The following is a 17,967-nucleotide window of genomic DNA, read 5'->3' on the forward strand; positions in this document are numbered from 1 at the left end:
TTTGATCGCCCGTTATTACATTTTATTGCAATGTAGTGGCGAAAAAAACCTGTAATTTTGGCATTTTTTTTCTCTTTACGCCGTTTAGCAATCGAGTTAATTCTTTTTTTCTTGATAGATAGGGTGATTCTAAATACGGCGATACCAAATATGTGTATGTTTGATTTTTTTAAAAAATTTGAGAAAAGGGGGGGGTAGGGAGCACCACAAAAGGGCAAAAAAGCAATCAATTTATAAAAATATATATGGGGTGCTGCACAATGCACAGGTAAGGACAATGATCAAAAAAGGAGAACCCAGCATATGAGGCGCACACCCAGGACAATAAAGATATGTAAGTAAACATATATAAACTTTATTGAAAAGACAGAAAAATGCACACAATAAAAACATTTAAAAGGCAAAACACACCCCCAATTGTCCCAAATGGATCTAACAATAGATGCTAATGGATAGAAACCACATGGTTAAATATGCAACATGCTAGACTAAATGTATATTTACTTACATATCTTTATTGTCCTAGGTGTGTGCCTCATTTGCTGGGTTCTCTTTTCTCCTTTTTTGATGTTTGATTTTTTTTATTGTTTTATTTTGAATGGGGTGAAAGGGGGTGATTTGAACTTTATTTTTTTAATATTTTTTACTTTTTGCATGCTTCAGTGGCCTCCATGGGAGACTAGTGGCTGCAGTTGTCTGACTGCCGCTGATCAGATGATGAGATCACCTGTGTGTAGCAAAAATGCTCACTTGCTATAAACGGCAACCACTAAGCTGCGCTCATAGAAATCCGGCTATAACAACCATAGAGGTCTGCTGGAGACCTATGTTTGTCATGCCAACCCATCGGTGATCTGCGATGGGGGTCACCGATGGGCGGGATTTCCAACGCGCTTCCTGTAAGAGCGAGTTAAATGCTGCAGGTGGATCGTGATTCCACCTGCTGCTGTTAGAGGCACATGTCAGCTGTTCAAAACAGCTGACATGTGTCGGTAAAGATGTGAGCTGACTGCCGGAGCTCACATCAAATGTAGGAATTACGCCCAACGTTGGAAAGGGTTAAATAAAATGTTCCTGTGCTGAGATAATCTTATAAATGTGCCCCTGCTATGTACTGTGTAATGGCTGGGTCTGACCGTACAGGACATGGTCTGATCATACCACAGCTCCTGGGCAGGGGAGGAAGCAAGAGTTTATGCAGACATTACAGCACGGCGTCACAGCTGTAATGTGCGGTCAGACACGGCCATTACACAGTACACAGCAGGGGCACATTTATAAGATTATCTCTGCACAGGAACATTTTATATAAACACATCCAATTGGGAAGGAATTAACTTTATTTGCAGAGCCGGCTGTCAGTCAGTACCGGGGTGTACTTGCAGCTGCCGCGAGCGCTAGCCGCGCCTCTATAACTGAAAGCCAAAGGCTGCCGGAAGGAATAAAGTTCATTTCTTCCTGGTAGCTCGTCTCTCGGGGTGGTGGCTGGGCAGAATGCTATTAACCTGAAGATTAACCCCATATCTGCAAGTTAATAGCATTATCTGACATGACTGGTTCTCTTTAACCCCATAATGACCGCCAATACGTCTTTTTAGTGACCAGAGATATGAGAATATCACCCCCATACAGTTGACAATCCAGCAGCTGTCGGCTGTACACTATAGCTCACAACTTGCTGCATCAGCCACGATCAGTGTTGTCACCGTCCAGATCTGTTTAACCCCTTAGATGCTGCTGTCAATAGTGACTGAGACGAAGTGTCAGCTTACGCCGAGTTGTTCTTCTTAGAAAGAGTGGACCCTCTGGGCCGTGGCACCCACCCACCTAGGGCGAGCTGACCTAGTGAGAACCACCCCCTATACAGGGAGTGTCAGGGGCAAGACCAAGGGGGTGAGCCACCACGGCAGCTGGACCAGACGGCCAGCTCAGGGAAACAAGACAAGGCAAGACGAGTCATTAATTCAAAGAAACTTCATTAAGGAAGACTTCAGGTACAACAGGTGCAAAAACGTGGACACACAGAACATAAGGCAAGGTGCATGCAAGAGCACGCCGAGGTCCAAGACTTGTGGAACTCTTCAGGGTGCAACAGGAGCAAACGTGAACACACAGAGTTCGTGAAACAGGGTGCGTGCAATGGCACGCCGAAGTCCAGGCATGGAACGTGCAGATGGTACGCGGACATCGGACTCTGGACAACAGTCCACGATCAACCAGGGCATCAGGGTCTGTAGCTCAGAGGGTGATCGGCAGGATCCGGACATCCAGAAGTTAGCCAGGGTTCCATGCAAGGAAACAAGAGAGTTAGTGACATGGTGCGTGTCAACGGACACGCCAGGATCAGGTTTACAGGACGGTGGCCTGCGCATGCCAAGGGGCATGCCAGGGAGAGGCACAGAGTACGGTGGCATCGGAATCCAAATGCTGGCATCGACCGACAGGGTCCAGGTATCTGGCTATGGACATCAGCTCCGGACATCAGGCCGCAGTCATCTAGGTCCGGACCTCTGGCAGCGGTCGGCAGGTTATGGAATCCGGCAGGCAAACTAGAGGTACAGAGAAGAGCAAAAGAGACAAAGGCTTTGTGCAAGAGTAGGACGAAAAGGCACAGTGCGAGAACCAGCGTGAGTGCAAGGAAGCTCAGAGACCACGGCTGGGGAGCACCGGCAGGTGGTACTGACGATGGCAGTTGCAAGCGGGCACGACTAGAGGCGGCACCGCTGCGGGGCCACACAACCAGACCACTATAGCACTGGACGGGGCACGGCTGGGGCACACAGGCGAGCATGGCTAGAGGCGGCACGGCTGAGGCACAGCAGGTAGGCACAGGCGACCAGGCACGTGCACAGATGCACGGAGCCACAAGGCAGGGCTAGGCAAAGGGTTCAGGACAGAGCCACATGCGAGACAGCATGGCAAAGCCTAGTACGAAATGTGCAAGAGCGCACGAAACATCAGGGACAATACAAAGAACTAGGCAGAGACCTGCGCATGCAAAGAGCATGCCAGGGACAGGGACAGTCTAGCAGCGGAGTGTAGGCCGAAGCCCAGAGCTGGGCCAAGGAAGGACCTTGGGACTAGACAGGGTACAGAGCGAGGCCTGCACGTGTAGAGACACGCCAGGGAGAGGTTCAGAGCGGAGGCCTGCATGTGTAGAGACACGCCAGGGCCAGGGACAGTCTAGCAGCGGAGCATAGGCCGAAGCCCAGAGCCGGGCCAAGGAAGGACCTTGGGACTAGACAGGGTACAGAGCAAGGCCTACACGTGTAGAGACACGCCAGGGAGAGGTTCAGAGTGGAGGCCTGAACGTGTAGAGGCACGCCAGGGAGAGGTTCAGAGCGGAGGCCTGCACGTGTAGAGGCACGCCAGGGAGAGGTTCAGAGCGGAGGCCTGCACGTGTAGAGACACGCCAGGGAGAGAGACAGAGGCAGAGTACCTGAAGCCACAAAGCAGAGCGAGACATGAAACAAGGAACAGAATCAGAGCAAACAAGGAGTACAAGGCAAAGCAGGGCAAAGACAAAACATGGCACGAAGGACAACGCTAGACAAGGCACGAGACAAGAGACGGAATACGAGCACGGAGCGTGTGCAGAGATGCACGACAGAGCAGAGTGCAAGGGCACAGAATAGAGGGCGCGCCCCACAGACCAAGCAGCCATGCAGGGACACCACACAATACTCAGGCCCTGAGCATAGGAAGGGGCGGCCTGATATAGGGCATAGCACCTCCTCTTCCAGGTCAGGACCAGGGGAGCACTTCCGGGTTCAGCTCCACAGGATAACAGAGCATAGTCACATGATCGGAGTTCCAGACATGACGAGACGACTGCAAAATCAGTGCTGAAACCTAGACAGGTCACATGATCCAAGTTCTAGACATGACGAGACGACTGCAGAATCAGTGCTGAAACCTAGACAGGTCACATGATCAGAGTTCTAGACATGACGAGATGATTGCCAAACCAGACAGTGCAGGATCCCAGGAAAGGTCACATGACCAGTGTTCCAGACATGACGAGATGATTGCAGAACCAGACAGTGCAGGATCCAGGCAGGGACACATGACCAGGGATTCTAGACATGACAAGAAGATCACAGAAGGCAGAGCAGAAACGCAGGCATCCTGCAGCTCAGACATGAGGTGAGTGTGCACACTGCTCTAGGGAACATGCAGGATAGCAGACAAGATATGCGCATGCACATCGCTCCAGGAGTTCTTGAGACAAAACAGACATGGCGGACATGACAGTGACTACATCATATAAATGGTGAATAGAGTGTTGGGGCTCCCTCTTTACCCCCATCAGCACCCTGAGATCATGATTGTGTGGTCCTGATGTTTGCCATGGCAATTCATTGCCAAATAACAGCCTTAGAGTCTCCCAGCTATAGTGACCTGTTCAGAGGTTAGCGACATTTAGGTGGCAAAAATACTCTTTATCATTTCTGTCATGTCACTTCACATTAATTCCTAAAAAGCACCTGAAGGGTTAATAAACTAACTGACAGCAGTTTTCCATAGGTCAGAGGTTGCTGTTTTTAAAATGGTATTTCTTTTAGAAGTTTTCAAATATATAGCACCCCCAAAGTCACTTCAAACCTGAATAGGTCCATCAAAAAATAAATTTTGTAAATTTCCTTGAAAAAAATGAAAAAGTCCTGCTTCATTTTTAAACCTCCTAAAATGCTAACAAAATAAAAGAACATTTTACAAATGGTGCTGATGGAATGCAGGCATGTGGGAAATGTTATTTATCAATGTTTATCTGTGGAATTACTATCTGGATTAATTTAATAATCATTCAAAGTTTGAAAATTGCAAATTTGTTAACATTTTTGTAAAATTTCTGATTTTTTTTTATAAATAAACACAAAACATATCGACCTAAATTTATTGTTATCGTAAATGATAATGTGCCTCGAAAAAAACAATCTCAGAATCACTGGAATTTATTGAAGCGTTCCAGAGTTATTAGTGCATAAAGTGACATCGGTCAGATTTCAAAAATTTGGCCCAGTTACTAAGGGGTTAAGGTGTTTCTGACTCTGGAAGTTGCAGTGCTGCGAATGTAACATGAAGAAACAAGTGACTGTAATGTCACTGCCACACTGAGGAGTAGACTTGGGGCCGTCTTCAATAGGCGGTGGATGGTCAAAGCCCAAATTCTTTGTACCATTGCCTGTTTTAACTAATTTGTGCACCAGGATTCGGGGTTCATTGTTGATGACGGGACAGGACAGGATCAGACAGTACCTGCTGCAGAAAGCCTAGGTGTCACCTAACATGTAACACACAGTATGGCTGTCTAATGGAGAACGCTGCCATCTCGTGTCTTAAATGCAGACATGAAAGTATGACACTTTATACAGTCTACAACTGTGGTGGCCATTTATTTTCTTACTGTACAAGATCAAAAAGGGGCTACAGATTCTGTATCTGTAGAATTTGGTATTATAAAACACAAATTGGCTTTATTTCTCCCTTGAGAAAGCCACTTTCTGGTGGCGATACGCGTGGGGTTTGCTCCCCCCGCACACTCATCCCACAGAAGCACCAGGCACTTTATTTTTCATATGCACTGGCATATTATGGAGCTTTGGTTTATTTGACCTTTTCTGCCTTCATTGTCTCTGCCATTTGTGGTCTGTATGTCTGCAACGACCTTATTAGAGGTGCAAAGGCATTAGTACTGCTGTCCCATATGGGCTTTTTATATTTTTCCATTCTTGTATTCATCTGCTCATTTTTTTTTTGTTATATGCAGTCCACAGGAGTGTGTGCTCATTAACTACATCAGTGAGTACATAGATGCCAGTTCAGGGGTTTCATATGTGCTTAATATATATTCATGGTGCTGTGAATAGTTCTCTTTCCAAACCAGTCAGGCATTTTGATTTTTCATGTTTAATGCCTTTTTTCATTTGTTTGTTTTAGAGACTGTTCCTCATTAGACACTTTATAGTGCTCATTCATACATTGTCTGTGGGGTCTGTTGATGTGGGAGGTTTATCATATCATTATTTCTTGATTTGACTTACCACTTTTCCACATGTTTTTAAATGTTTTTAAGGAGTCTGTGTTATGTTCAGGTACAGATTGCACTTGATGTGGTCATGCTCTTAGGAGGCCGTAATGGCACAGTATTTATTATAAATGTAGAGTAGGACCCCCCACATGAGATTGCCTTGGCGCGGCGGGGTGGCTCAATTGAATTGATCAATTTTTTTGCCAAATATCTCATTTTTGAATACAGCTGGATATTATGTGCATATGCACTTCAATTTATGCGTTCTAACCTTAAGCAGTGCTGGCTTCCCCCCCTATTTTCTTTCACTCTGTGTTATTCCATGTCTGTGTTGGATGTATTCAATAAACTTCATACATTTTTTACTCATACATGTGGTGTTCCCTATTCATAGGCTGGTCGCTTTGTTCTTTTTTCTGTCACATATTTTTGACTAGTCTTTGGTGAACCCCTCTTTCCAGTGGTGCCCTCCATTTTTGTTCACAAAACACAAATTATAGCGCAATTGATACAGATTCTATAAGAATACCCCCCTGTACATCAGTGAACACCATCAGGCACTGTATGGCTGAGTTATGTGCGTATATGATGTGCTTTTCCCCACTCATTAATATGGGTGAAATCTGCAGTGAAAATCCTGAAAGAATGGACATGCTGCAGAGAGGGGCGGATAAAGAGTAGAAAGCACGGACCCCCCAGGTACCCGATGTATCATGTGACATTTCACATGATCTCCTTTGATAGCTCATGTAATAGGTCATGTATGTAACTCACATGTGATTTGGTGCACATCCGTAGATGTAAAACGACAGTTAGCAGAGCACGGCGCGCAAATTTTTCTCTTATGTACTATACATATCATAGTGTTATTGTAACAACCCTGCTGGCATCACTGCATGGCCTCCCATCCCCCGCACACCAACTTACTTTCTGCTTCAAGCCGTGCTGTGAATTCTGTCTGTTGCCAGCTCTGTGCCTCTGCTCTCCATGTTTCCAGACTGTGTGTATAGGGGGGCAGCGCCTGAACTCTCTGGTTCTTATGCAGTCAGGGTGCACCTGTGTAATCTGTCCCTGACCAATCACCTGGAGCCTTTGACTATTTAGTTTCGCCACTCCCACTGAAACATTGCCTGTGCAATGTCTAAACTCAGTTAGCTCATTGCTGCTGAGCTAGCCAGGCCCTGTCCTATGTCTTGCCTTCTCTGAAGGCTCTTAGTCTGTATTCCTGTGTCTCGGTACCTTGCCTAGCATTTCTCTGTCCGCCTGCCAGGAGGCAGAATATCCTGGTCCTTGAGTCTTGTTCCCAGTGCCTTGTCTGTTCTCTGCCCGCCTGCCAGGAGGCTGAATATCCTGGTCCTTGTGTCTTTGTCCCTGTCTCTCTGTCTGAACTCAGTCTTACCTTTGTCTATCAGTCTCCCTTTCTCCTTGTCCGTGGCTCCCTTCCTTGCTGTGCCTTTCCTTGTGCCCTCCCTGTCTGTGCGTCTGCACTCTCGCAGCTTTATCTGTGCATCTGCACTCTCGCAGCTTTATCTGTGCATCTGCACTCTCGCAGCTTTATCTGTGCATCTGCACTCTCGCAGCTTTATCTGTGCATCTGCACTCTCGCAGCTTTATCTGTGCATCTGCACTCTCGCAGCTTTATCTGTGCATCTGCACTCTAGCCGCTCTGTCTGCACGGCTCCTGCTGCCGCTGCAGAACCTCTTTCTGCAGCTTCTCTCTCCACTCCTGCCTTCACCTGCACCTCCTGTGTGAACAGGTTCAAACCTGTTCCTTCTTATTTCACTCTTGCCTGCCTTCACCTGCACCTCCTGTGTGAACAGGTCCAAACCTGTTCCTTCATATTCCACTCCTGCCTGCCTGCATCCATACCTGCACCTCCTGTGTGAATAGGTCCAGACCTGTTCCTTCATATTCCATGCCTGCCTGCATCCATACCTGCACCTCCTGTGTGAACAGGTCCAAACCCGTTCCTTCATATTCCACTCCTGCCTGCCTGCATCCATACCTGCACCTGCTGTGTGAACAGGTCCCTACCTGTTCCTTCTCAAGCCGTGCCCGCCTGTCCTGTGTCTCAAGCCGTGCCCGCCTGTCCTGTGTCTCAAGCCGTGCCCGCCTGTCCTGTGTCTCAAGCCGTGCCCACCTGTCCTGTGTCTCAAGCCGTGCCTGTTTGCCCAGTGTCTCCAAGCCACGCCTGCTTGCCCTGTATCTGTCGTACCTTCTTGCCCTGTGTCTCAGTCTGCCTGTCAGTCACATCTGTCCAAGTGACTTGTCTCCAAGTGGGATCAGCAGCCACAGCCAGACACCACCCTGGAGTGGCACCCGACAGCTATCTGCCGCACAAGCCTGACCTCACCATCAGAGGCTCCAGTGAAGACCAAGGTAGCTGTCGCAGTCACGCCCCTTCCACGGTAGTCTGGTCTGTGGCACAGTGGGGCCACAACCCCCGGCTCGTGCCATTCAGCCAAGGCGCGAGCGTGACAGTTTGCACAGGCCATGGTCCCCGCTGAGTCCCATGTCCTTCCGCTCGCAGAGCGTCATGAACTCTCTCCCTGCCAGTGTGAGCCACCGGAAGAGTTTGTTCCGCCTTGTGTGGTTCCAATTGTGGAGACTTCTGAACCACTCATAGCCTCCAAGGCCATCTATGAGCAGCTCCTGGCCTACGAAGAGCACGACCCAGCAGATCCGCCTAGGTTCTATGGGGACCCCAAAGAGTGCCAAGGGTTCCTGAAAAAGTGCATGCACTACATCCTGCAGAATGCAGTTTGTTTCCCCTCTGACCGGGTCAAGGTGGCATATATCATGTCCTACCTAGCTGGTGATGCCTTGAATTGGATCTGTCCCCTTTGGGAAGCAGGGGACCCTGTCGTCATGAGCCTGGGGGCCTTCCTGGTGGCCTTCCGTAAAGTTTTTGACATGCCTCGTCCAGCTGCTCTTGAGATGTCTTTCCCTTCAAGCTTCCAGATACAGACCAGACAAGAGGAACCTATGAGTGAATCCTCTCATCTGTCTGTGACCGTCCCTGACACTCCTGTTCCTCAGCCTGCTAAGGCGGCCTCCCGTGTAAGGTCCAAGAGGTCTAAGAAAAAGCGGCTGGCAAGCTTACAGCCGCAATCTGATCTCGTGAAGGAACATCCCGACGATCTCTGTCCTGTGAAGCCAATGACTGTTTCGCTGCCTTCTGGGAGCTTTGGTGTGTATAAACCGCCAGCCATACGGAGTCAGTGTGTCGTCTCTGTCATACAGCTCCCGAAGCCGACGTGGGCGTTGTCTCGAGGTGGCTGAGCCCTGTTGGAAAACAGTCTAGTCCTACAAGGACAACTACAGCTCCAGGTTGGAGCTTTATACATGAAGAAGTTCATCTTCCACGTGTTGACTGGTATGCCCATGGGTCATTCTGAACCAGAGATCCTGGTGCCCATTTATGTTTGGAGACCCAGCAAGGCACCACACTTGAAACAACCAAGTGACAAGAGGTGTCTGGTTCCCTTGTGTCGCATTCAGTCAGCAAGGTCGTCTTCTTCGTCTGGTTTGCTAGTCGCCGAGTCAAGGTGTGAGGATGCCTCTGAAGAGGGGGAGGCGGTCTCAGTCTCCTCACACGTCCCCAGCGACTATACCAGTGTCCTGCTCCCAAGAGAACCCCTGCCTCTTGATTGTCTTCCCCAGGATAATGGGCTGAAGATGGATCCTGAGTGTATGCCTTCAGCTCCCCTGTGGCCCAGGGGTGAAGGTCCCAAGACAGGGCGTCACCCATCCTCTAACCAGGAAGATGTGGTCCAGTTTTTTCAGGGTAACAGGCTGAAGTGGCTCCCTGTATGTATGCCTCCAGCTTCCATTTGGCAGGTGGGTGAAGATGTTGGAGCTGTGACCTACCTATCTCCATTTCTCACAAACCAGGAGGAGGAGGTCCAATTTTTCTGGCACATCGGGCGGAAGTCGGACTCGGTGATGGTGTCTTCTGTTTCTAGCTGACCGGCTGATGTAGGGGTCAAGTCTGAAGCTTCCAGGTCCCTGCTCTCTGCCAATCAGGAAAGAAGAAGTCTTTGTACCCTCTGTGATGGAAACTGACTCCCTTAGGCACCAAGAAACCGGGCAATCTGGGATTCCTGATGGCACACATACTCCACCCTACCTGAAGGATGTCGTGTCAACCTGGACTGTGTGTGGTCCCGTACTCCTTCTTCTGGTCATTCTGGCAGGCTTGAGGACGAGGGGCCGTAAAGGGGGGGTACTGTAACAACCCTGCTGGCATCACTGCATGGACTCCCATCCCCCGCACACCAACTTACTTTCTGCTTCAAGCCATGCTGTGAATTCTGTCTGTTGCCAGCTCTGTGCCTCTGCTCTCCATGTTTCCAGACTGTGTGTATAGGGGGGCAGCGCCTGAACTCTCTGGTTCTTATGCAGTCAGGGTGCACCTGTGTAATCTGTCCCTGACCAATCACCTGGAGCCTTTGACTATTTAGTTTCGCCACTCCCACTGAAACATTGCCTGTGCAATGTCTAAACTCAGTTAGCTCCTTGCTGCTGAGCTAGCCAGGCCCTGTCCTATGTCTTGCCTTCTCTGAAGGCTCTTAGTCTGTATTCCTGTGTCTCGGTACCTTGCCTAGCATTTCTCTGTCCGCCTGCCAGGAGGCAGAATATCCTGGTCCTTGAGTCTTGTTCCCAGTGCCTTGTCTGTTCTCTGCCCGCCTGCCAGGAGGCTGAATATCCTGGTCCTTGTGTCTTTGTCCCAGTCTCTCTGTCTGAACTCAGTCTTACCTTTGTCTATCAGTCTCCCTTTCTCCTTGTCCGTGGCTTCCTTCCTTGCTGTGTCTTTCCTTGTGCCCTCCCTGTCTGTGCGTCTGCACTCTCGCAGCTTTATCTGTGCGTCTGCACTCTCGCAGCTTTATCTGTGCATCTGCACTCTCGCAGCTTTATCTGTGCATCTGCACTCTCGCAGCTTTATCTGTGCATCTGCACTCTAGCCGCTCTGTCTGCACGGCTCCTGCTGCCGCTGCAGAACCTCTTGCTGCAGCTTCTCTCCACAGACCTTGTGGTTCAGCTTTGCTCCATTCCTGCTGCCACTGCAGAACCTCTTTCTGCAGCTTCTCTCTCCACTCCTGCCTTCACCTGCACCTCCTGTGTGAACAGGTCCAAACCTGTTCCTTCTTATTTCACTCTTGCCTGCCTTCACCTGCACCTCCTGTGTGAACAGGTCCAAACCTGTTCCTTCTTATTTCACTCTTGCCTGCCTGCATCCATACCTGCACCTCCTGTGTGAACAGGTCCAAACCTGTTCCTTCATATTCCACTCCTGACTGCCTGCATCAATACCTGCACCTCCTGTGTGAACAGGTCCAGACCTGTTCCTTCATATTCCACTCCTGCCTGCCTGCATCCATACCTGCACCTGCTGTGTGAGCAGGTCCCTACCTGTCCCTACCTTCTCAAGCCGTGCCCACCTGTCCTGTGTCTCAAGCCGTGCCCGCCTGTCCTGTGTCTCAAGCCGTGCCCACCTGTCCTGTGTCTCAAGCCGTGCCCGCCTGTCCTGTGTCTCAAGCCGTGCCCGCCTGTCCTGTGTCTCAAGCCGTGCCTGTTTGCCCAGTGTCTCCAAGCCACGCCTGCTTGCCCTGTATCTGTCGTACCTTCTTGCCCTGTGTCTCAGTCTGCCTGTCAGTCACATCTGTCCAAGTGACTTGTCTCCAAGTGGGATCAGCAGCCATAGCCAGACACCACCCTGGAGTGGCACCCGACAGCTATCTGCCGCACAAGCCTGACCTCACCATCAGAGGCTCCAGTGAAGACCAAGGCAGCTGTCGCAGTCACGCCCCTTCCAGGGTAGTCTGGTCTGTGGCACAGTGGGGCCACAACCCCCGGCTCGCGCCATTCAGCCAAGGCGCGAGCGTGACAGTTATACATAAGAGAGCCTCCATATAGCCCCCAAGATACAGTATGAGCCCCATATAGCTCCCTATGTACAGTATACGCCCCCACATATCCACCTATATAGACTATGAGTCCCCACATAGCTCCCTATAATCAGCATGAGCCCCCACATAGCTCCCCATATACAGTATGACCCATCACATAGCTCCCTCGATACAGTATGAGCCCCCACATAGCCCTCTATATATACAGTATGAGCCCTCACATAGCCCGCTACATACATTATGAGCTGCACATAGCTCCCTAGATACAGTATGAGTTTCACATAGCCTCCTATATGAGCCTCTACATACAAATGAAACCAGAAGTTTACATACATACAGCAAAAAAGGCAAAGATGCTTACCTGCCAAGGCCTCCAAACAAAATGCACTATCATGATGCAGTGGACCCATATAGTTAAGATGGCGGCAACACAGGTGCAAAAAAATTGTGCATTTATATACCAAGCAGCCGCCCCCTCCATGGATTGGTAGGATGTGAGCGGCTGTCTCATCGGTATTTTTGCACCTGTGTTGCCGCCATCTTAACTATATGAGTCCACTGCATCCTGATAGAGCATGTGTTTGGAGGCCTTGGCAGGTAAGCATCTCTGCCTTTTTTGCTGTATGTTTGAATTTTTGGAGGATTTTCAAGTCCTCTTTTTGTGCTATTGCTGCCCAGAAGTTTACATACACTATTGAAAATACACATATGCTTGTTTATCTCAATATCTAACATGAAAACAGAAAATGGTGTTGTGACGCTAGTCACAACCCACAGCTAGGCCGTGAATAAATGCAGTCAGACGTTCCGGGGTCAATGACAAAAGATCATGTAGTAAACCAAGGGAAAATACAAAGTCGCAAGTCAGGTCACATGCCAGGGTCAGAATGCCAGAGAAACAGCAGATAAGCAAAAGGGCAATAACAAACAGGTAGTCTGAACACAATCCAAAGGTCAGCAGCAGAATATCAGAACTTACAGCACAGGGTACAGGCGAACACACCAGAGAACACCAGCTTAGAACAAGCTTTTGACTGGCAATGATCTGGGCCAGATATGTAGTGATATGGGGACAGTGTCACTGGGGTTAAGCCTGGGGCGCTAACAGGGGAGGTGCACCACTAGACAGAGTGTGCAAAGTGCACACAGGACCTGAGCTTAGCCAGTCATGTGATCACAGGGATGGAGCTACCACGCACGAGGACAGGGAGCTGGCTGGGGGCACAGAATACAAGGGACAAAACCAATGACGTAGTCAGAGAGTAAAGCCAAGGGTCAGAAGCCAGACGGGAACGAGGTAACCAGGGACAAGACGGATGAGTATGCAGAGGCAAGCCAAGGGGTCAGATAACCAGGAGGGATGAGTCAGTACCGAGCAGAAAGACAGAGACAGTAGTCAGGGGGCAAACCGGGTCATACACAGCAAACAGACACAGGCAGAGGAACAATGATACAGAGTGTAACATGGGTCAGCAACCTCAAACCGAGTAGGCAGAAGTATCACCGACACTGAACCCAGGAATTACCAGCATTAAATAGCCGCCCAGAACCAAAGATATGCGGACAGACTTAACCCTGACCTGACCAGGACGGAGCCAGAACCACCCCGTCCTGAGTCATGACAAGACAGCTCACCTAAATAACAGGGCAATTACCAAGAATATGGAGCACCTGTGGATGTCTCTGCACCTTGCATATAGGTCAACCAAGCTGTCAATCAAAGCACCGACAGCTCAGCACACCCCAGCACAGGATAGAATGACAGAGCTGTCCATCACAGAGTCCCAGACACTCTGAGCAGAAGAATCATGACAGGTGTCACTTGTTTGGCGATTCCACTGTTTAGGAACATCGGGGGCTCTGCAAGCGCAGCATAACATCTGCTATCGAGTCCATCCAATTTTCCATTCTAAAAGTGAAATTGTGCTCCTTCCCTTCCAAACCCTGCGGTGCACCCAAACATTAGTTTTCCACCACATACAGTTGAAACCAGAAGTTTACATGCACTATATAAAAAGACACATATGCATGCTTTTAGAATATATTACAGGTCAATTAGGATTACCATAATTATTAATATTTGCCAAATGCCAGAATAATGATAAAGAGTGTTTTAAGGCATTTTTATTACTCACTGCAAAGTCAAAAGTTTACATACATTTCATTAGTATTTGGTGCCTTTGCCCTTAAGCTGAAATGACTTGGGTGAAACATTTGGGATTTCCTTCCACAAGCTTCTCAGTATAGTTGGTCGGAATTTGGGTTCATTCCTGTTGACAAAACTAGTGTAACTGATCCAGGTTTGTAGGTCGCCTTGCTCTCACCGGCCTTTTCAGCTTTGCCATAAATTTTCAATAGGATTGAGATCAGGGCTTTGTGATAGCCACTCCAAAACATTGACTTTGTTATCCTTAAGCCACTTTGTTACCATTTTGGCAGTATGTGTTGGGTCATTGTCCATTTGGAAGACCCATTTCCTCCCAAGCTTTAACTTCCTGGCTGAGATATTGCTTCAGTATTGCCACATAATCTTCTTTTCTCATGATGCCATCTATTTTGTGAAGTGCACCAGTCCCTCCTACAGCAAAACAACCCCACAACATGATGCTACCAACCCGCTGTTTCACAGTTGGAATGGTGTTGTTTGGCTTCTAAGCTTTTCATTTTACCTCTAAATGTAACAATGGTCATTATGCCCAAAAAATTCAATTTTAGTTTCATCAGACCACAGGACATGTCTCCAGAAATTAAGGTCTTTGTTCCTGTGTGCATTTGCAAACATTAATCTGGCTTTTTTATGATTATTTTGGAGTAATGGCTTCTTCCTAATAGAGTGGCCTTTCAGCCCATGTTGATACAGTACTCGTTGCATTGTGGATATTGACACAATCTTTCCAGCTTCCGTCATTATTTTCACAAGGTCTTTTGCTTTTATCCTTGGGTTGGTATCCACATGTCAGACCAAGGCACGTTCACCTCTGGGACACAGAACCCGTCTCCTTCCTGAGTGGTATAGTGGTTCGACATTCCCATCTTGTTTGTACTTGCATATAATTGGTTGTACGGATGAATGAGGCACCTTCAGGTATCTTGAAACTGTACCCAAGGATGAGCCAGACTTGTGCAAGTCCGCAATTCTCATCCCGATATCTTGGCTGATTTCTTGATACTTTCCCTTGATGCTATGCAAAGAAGCAGTGTGTTTTAGGTGTGCATTAAAATATGTTTACAGCTTTGTCACTAATTAAGCTGCCAAACACATGACATCATCATATGGGCAGTCCAGAATTGTTTAAAGGCATAGTAATCTTAGTGTACGTAAACTTTTGACTTTGCAGTAAGTAATAAAAATGCCTTAAAACATTCGCTCTCTCTTTCTCTCTCTCTCTCATTATTCTGGCATTTGGCAAATATTGAGACTATTTATGTCTCTTTAAACAATTTTTTCGGTATTGTGTGTGTGTGTGTACAATTTTTTGTGTCCTTTTTTGTATATTTAGGGAGGTTTAGGGATTACTAGGGATACCGACGTTGAGCGGGGGCGCCATATCGTCAACAACTAGGGTGCCAACCTCCGCGGCTAGGAAGGGCTGAAATAGGGTGGACTAGGGCGATTTAGCCTGTGGCCCTTAATTTGGTATAACTGATTAGTAACAAAAATAGCATTTCAGCTAATCATTATAACTGTTTGTCCCATATCTCTCCCCTCCTTTTTTAGTCATTTCAACTAATGTTTTTAGTGATTGAATTAAAAGTTATATTTTAGGGATTTGTTTTTGTATCTGGTGTTTCAATTTGACTCTATAATCCCTCCAAAATAATTTTTGAGGTCTGTTTTTTGCTCCTCTAAAGCTAAGTTTTCTGCTTTGCCTGTTAGCATTTGTTTTTTGTTTTTGTTTTCCTTGCTTTTCTGGATTCTGCTATTCCCTGCTGGGGTGAGCTGAATCTCCTTTTGCCTGTTGCTCTGTCTTCAGAATATTCCTGAGTACTGACCTAGCTTTTTTGAAGCCTAGCGTCTTCAGGGCCTTTTTCACTGTCAGTCTGTTGGCTCTTATTTTTATAGGGTTTTTCACGGATTGCAGACAGCAGCCTTTCTGTCCTTTCCTATCTAGTTAGCTTGGGCCCCGTCTTTGCTCAGTCTATCTTTCTGTCTGTGTTAGTGTTTTCATCTTGCTTCACCGTCATTATATGTTGGGGACTGCCTATTGCTTTGGGGTCTGCTCTGGGGCAGTTTAGTTTTCCCCTTTCTTTCTTTAGGCCTATTTAATTCTCCGGCTGTGATCGAGGGGTCTAGGGCATCGTAGGAACCCCCCACGGCTACTGTTAGTTGTTGTGGATAGGATCAGGGGTCTGCAATCCGATAGCTGCCAACCTCTCTGGTTTTCTGGACTTAGCTAGCATTTCTGTTTTTGCCTCCTACGGTGACTCAATTATAACATTCTCCCCTGGTCCTGACCCGGAAGTGGAGGTGCTATGCCCTATATCAGACCGCCCCTTCCCATGCCCAGGGCCTGAGTATTGTATTGCTTCCCTGCATGGCTGCTTGGTCTGCTGGGTTGCTCCCTCTATTCTGTGCCCTTGCACTTTACTCTGTCGTGCGTCTCTGCACACGCTCCGTGCTCGTATTCCGTCTCTTGTCTCGTGCTTTGTCTCGTGTTGTCCTTCGTGCTTTGTTTGTCCTCGCTATGCTTCCTTGTTATGCTATGTTCTGTACCCTGTCCCTGTCGTGTCTTTCTACACGTGCAGGCCACCGCTCTGTACCCTGTCCCTGACATGTCTCTCTACACGTGCAGGCCTCCGCTCTGTACCCTGTCCCTGATGTGTCTCTCTACACGCGCAGGCCTCCATCCTTGTACCTGTCCCTGGCGTGCCTCTCTGCACGCACAGGCCTCCGTCCTTGTACCTGTCCCTGGCATGCCCCTCGGCATGCACAGGCCTCCGTCCTGTGAACCTGATCCTGGTGTGTCTCCAAGCACGCACCCTGCCTTGAACCCTGGCTTGCCTGCCGGATTCCCAAAACCTGCCGACCGCTGCCAGAGGTCCGGAACCAGATGACTGCGGCCTGATGTCTGGAGATGATGTCCACAGCCTGATGCCTGGACCCTGTCGGTCGTTGCCAGTAGTCCGGAGTCCGATGCCAACTCACCCCATCTTGGATCCTGACGTGTCCTTGCACGCACCCTGCCTTGGACTCTGGCGTTTCTCTCGGCGCGCACCTTGTCTTGGACTCTGGGGTGCCCTAGCACGCATCCCCTCTAGGAACTCTGGTGTGATCCCTAACACGTACCCTGCCCTGGACTCTGGTATGTTTTCGTACACGTGTTATGACTGGAACATTTGGCGAGCCCTTGCACGCACCTTGCCGTGTTTCACCGTGTGTGCCCTGCACCTGATTCCCTGTTTATGCCTTGCACCTGAATAAAGTGTGAAACCACGTTTTGCTGAAGAAACCCTGTGACTTCGTTTTATGTTTGGTATCCTGTCCGTCCTGTTGCCAGACACTCAATAGTGTCTCCCTGAGCCGGCCGTCTGGTCCAGCTTCCGTGGTGGCTCACCCCCTTGGTCTTGCCCCTGACACTCCCTGTACAGGGGGTGGGTTCTCACTAGATCAGCTCACCCTAGGTGGGTGGGCGCCACGGCCCAGAGGGTCCACTCAAAAAAGGAAAACAACTCAGCGTAAGCTGACGTTCGTCACAATCCCATACACATATTAAAACACATACTCACCTCGACCGTTTCCCCGGTGCTCTGCACCTGTCCTCGAGGCTCCAATTCTACTTGTTGCCAGGGCGTACATGCTGGCGCGCGCAGCTGGCTGTTGACGTCATCACACTGGCATGTCACAGCAGAGGCAATGGGAACTCCCTTGGAGCTGTGTTGCCATGTTTCATCGGCAGCAGAGCGCCAGGAAAGCTATCTGATGGGATGTGTGCCACCGATGGCAGCACATAAAACTTTATAATGAGGGCAATCGGGCCCCATGCGGTAGCCCAGATTGCACTCATTATAATCCGCTTATGTAGGTA

At 48.7% G+C, this 17,967-nt stretch overlaps 1 long non-coding RNA gene across 1 annotated transcript; it reads right to left on the reverse strand.

Moving 5' to 3' along the window:
* Nucleotides 1-1,959: 1,959 nt before the first annotated feature.
* Nucleotides 1,960-17,740, reverse strand: LOC141075842 (uncharacterized). The gene is made up of 2 exons (XR_012227346.1): nucleotides 17,669-17,740; nucleotides 1,960-2,549 (listed from the first exon to the last, which is right to left on the reverse strand). It is a non-coding gene; the product is annotated as an uncharacterized lncRNA (long non-coding RNA).
* Between the last annotated feature and the right edge of the window lie 227 nt (nucleotides 17,741-17,967).

This window comes from Dendrobates tinctorius, unplaced genomic scaffold (assembly GCF_039654945.1).
Source record: "Dendrobates tinctorius isolate UK_male_01 unplaced genomic scaffold, ASM3965494v1 ptg000376l, whole genome shotgun sequence".
NCBI lineage: Eukaryota > Metazoa > Chordata > Amphibia > Anura > Dendrobatidae > Dendrobates > Dendrobates tinctorius.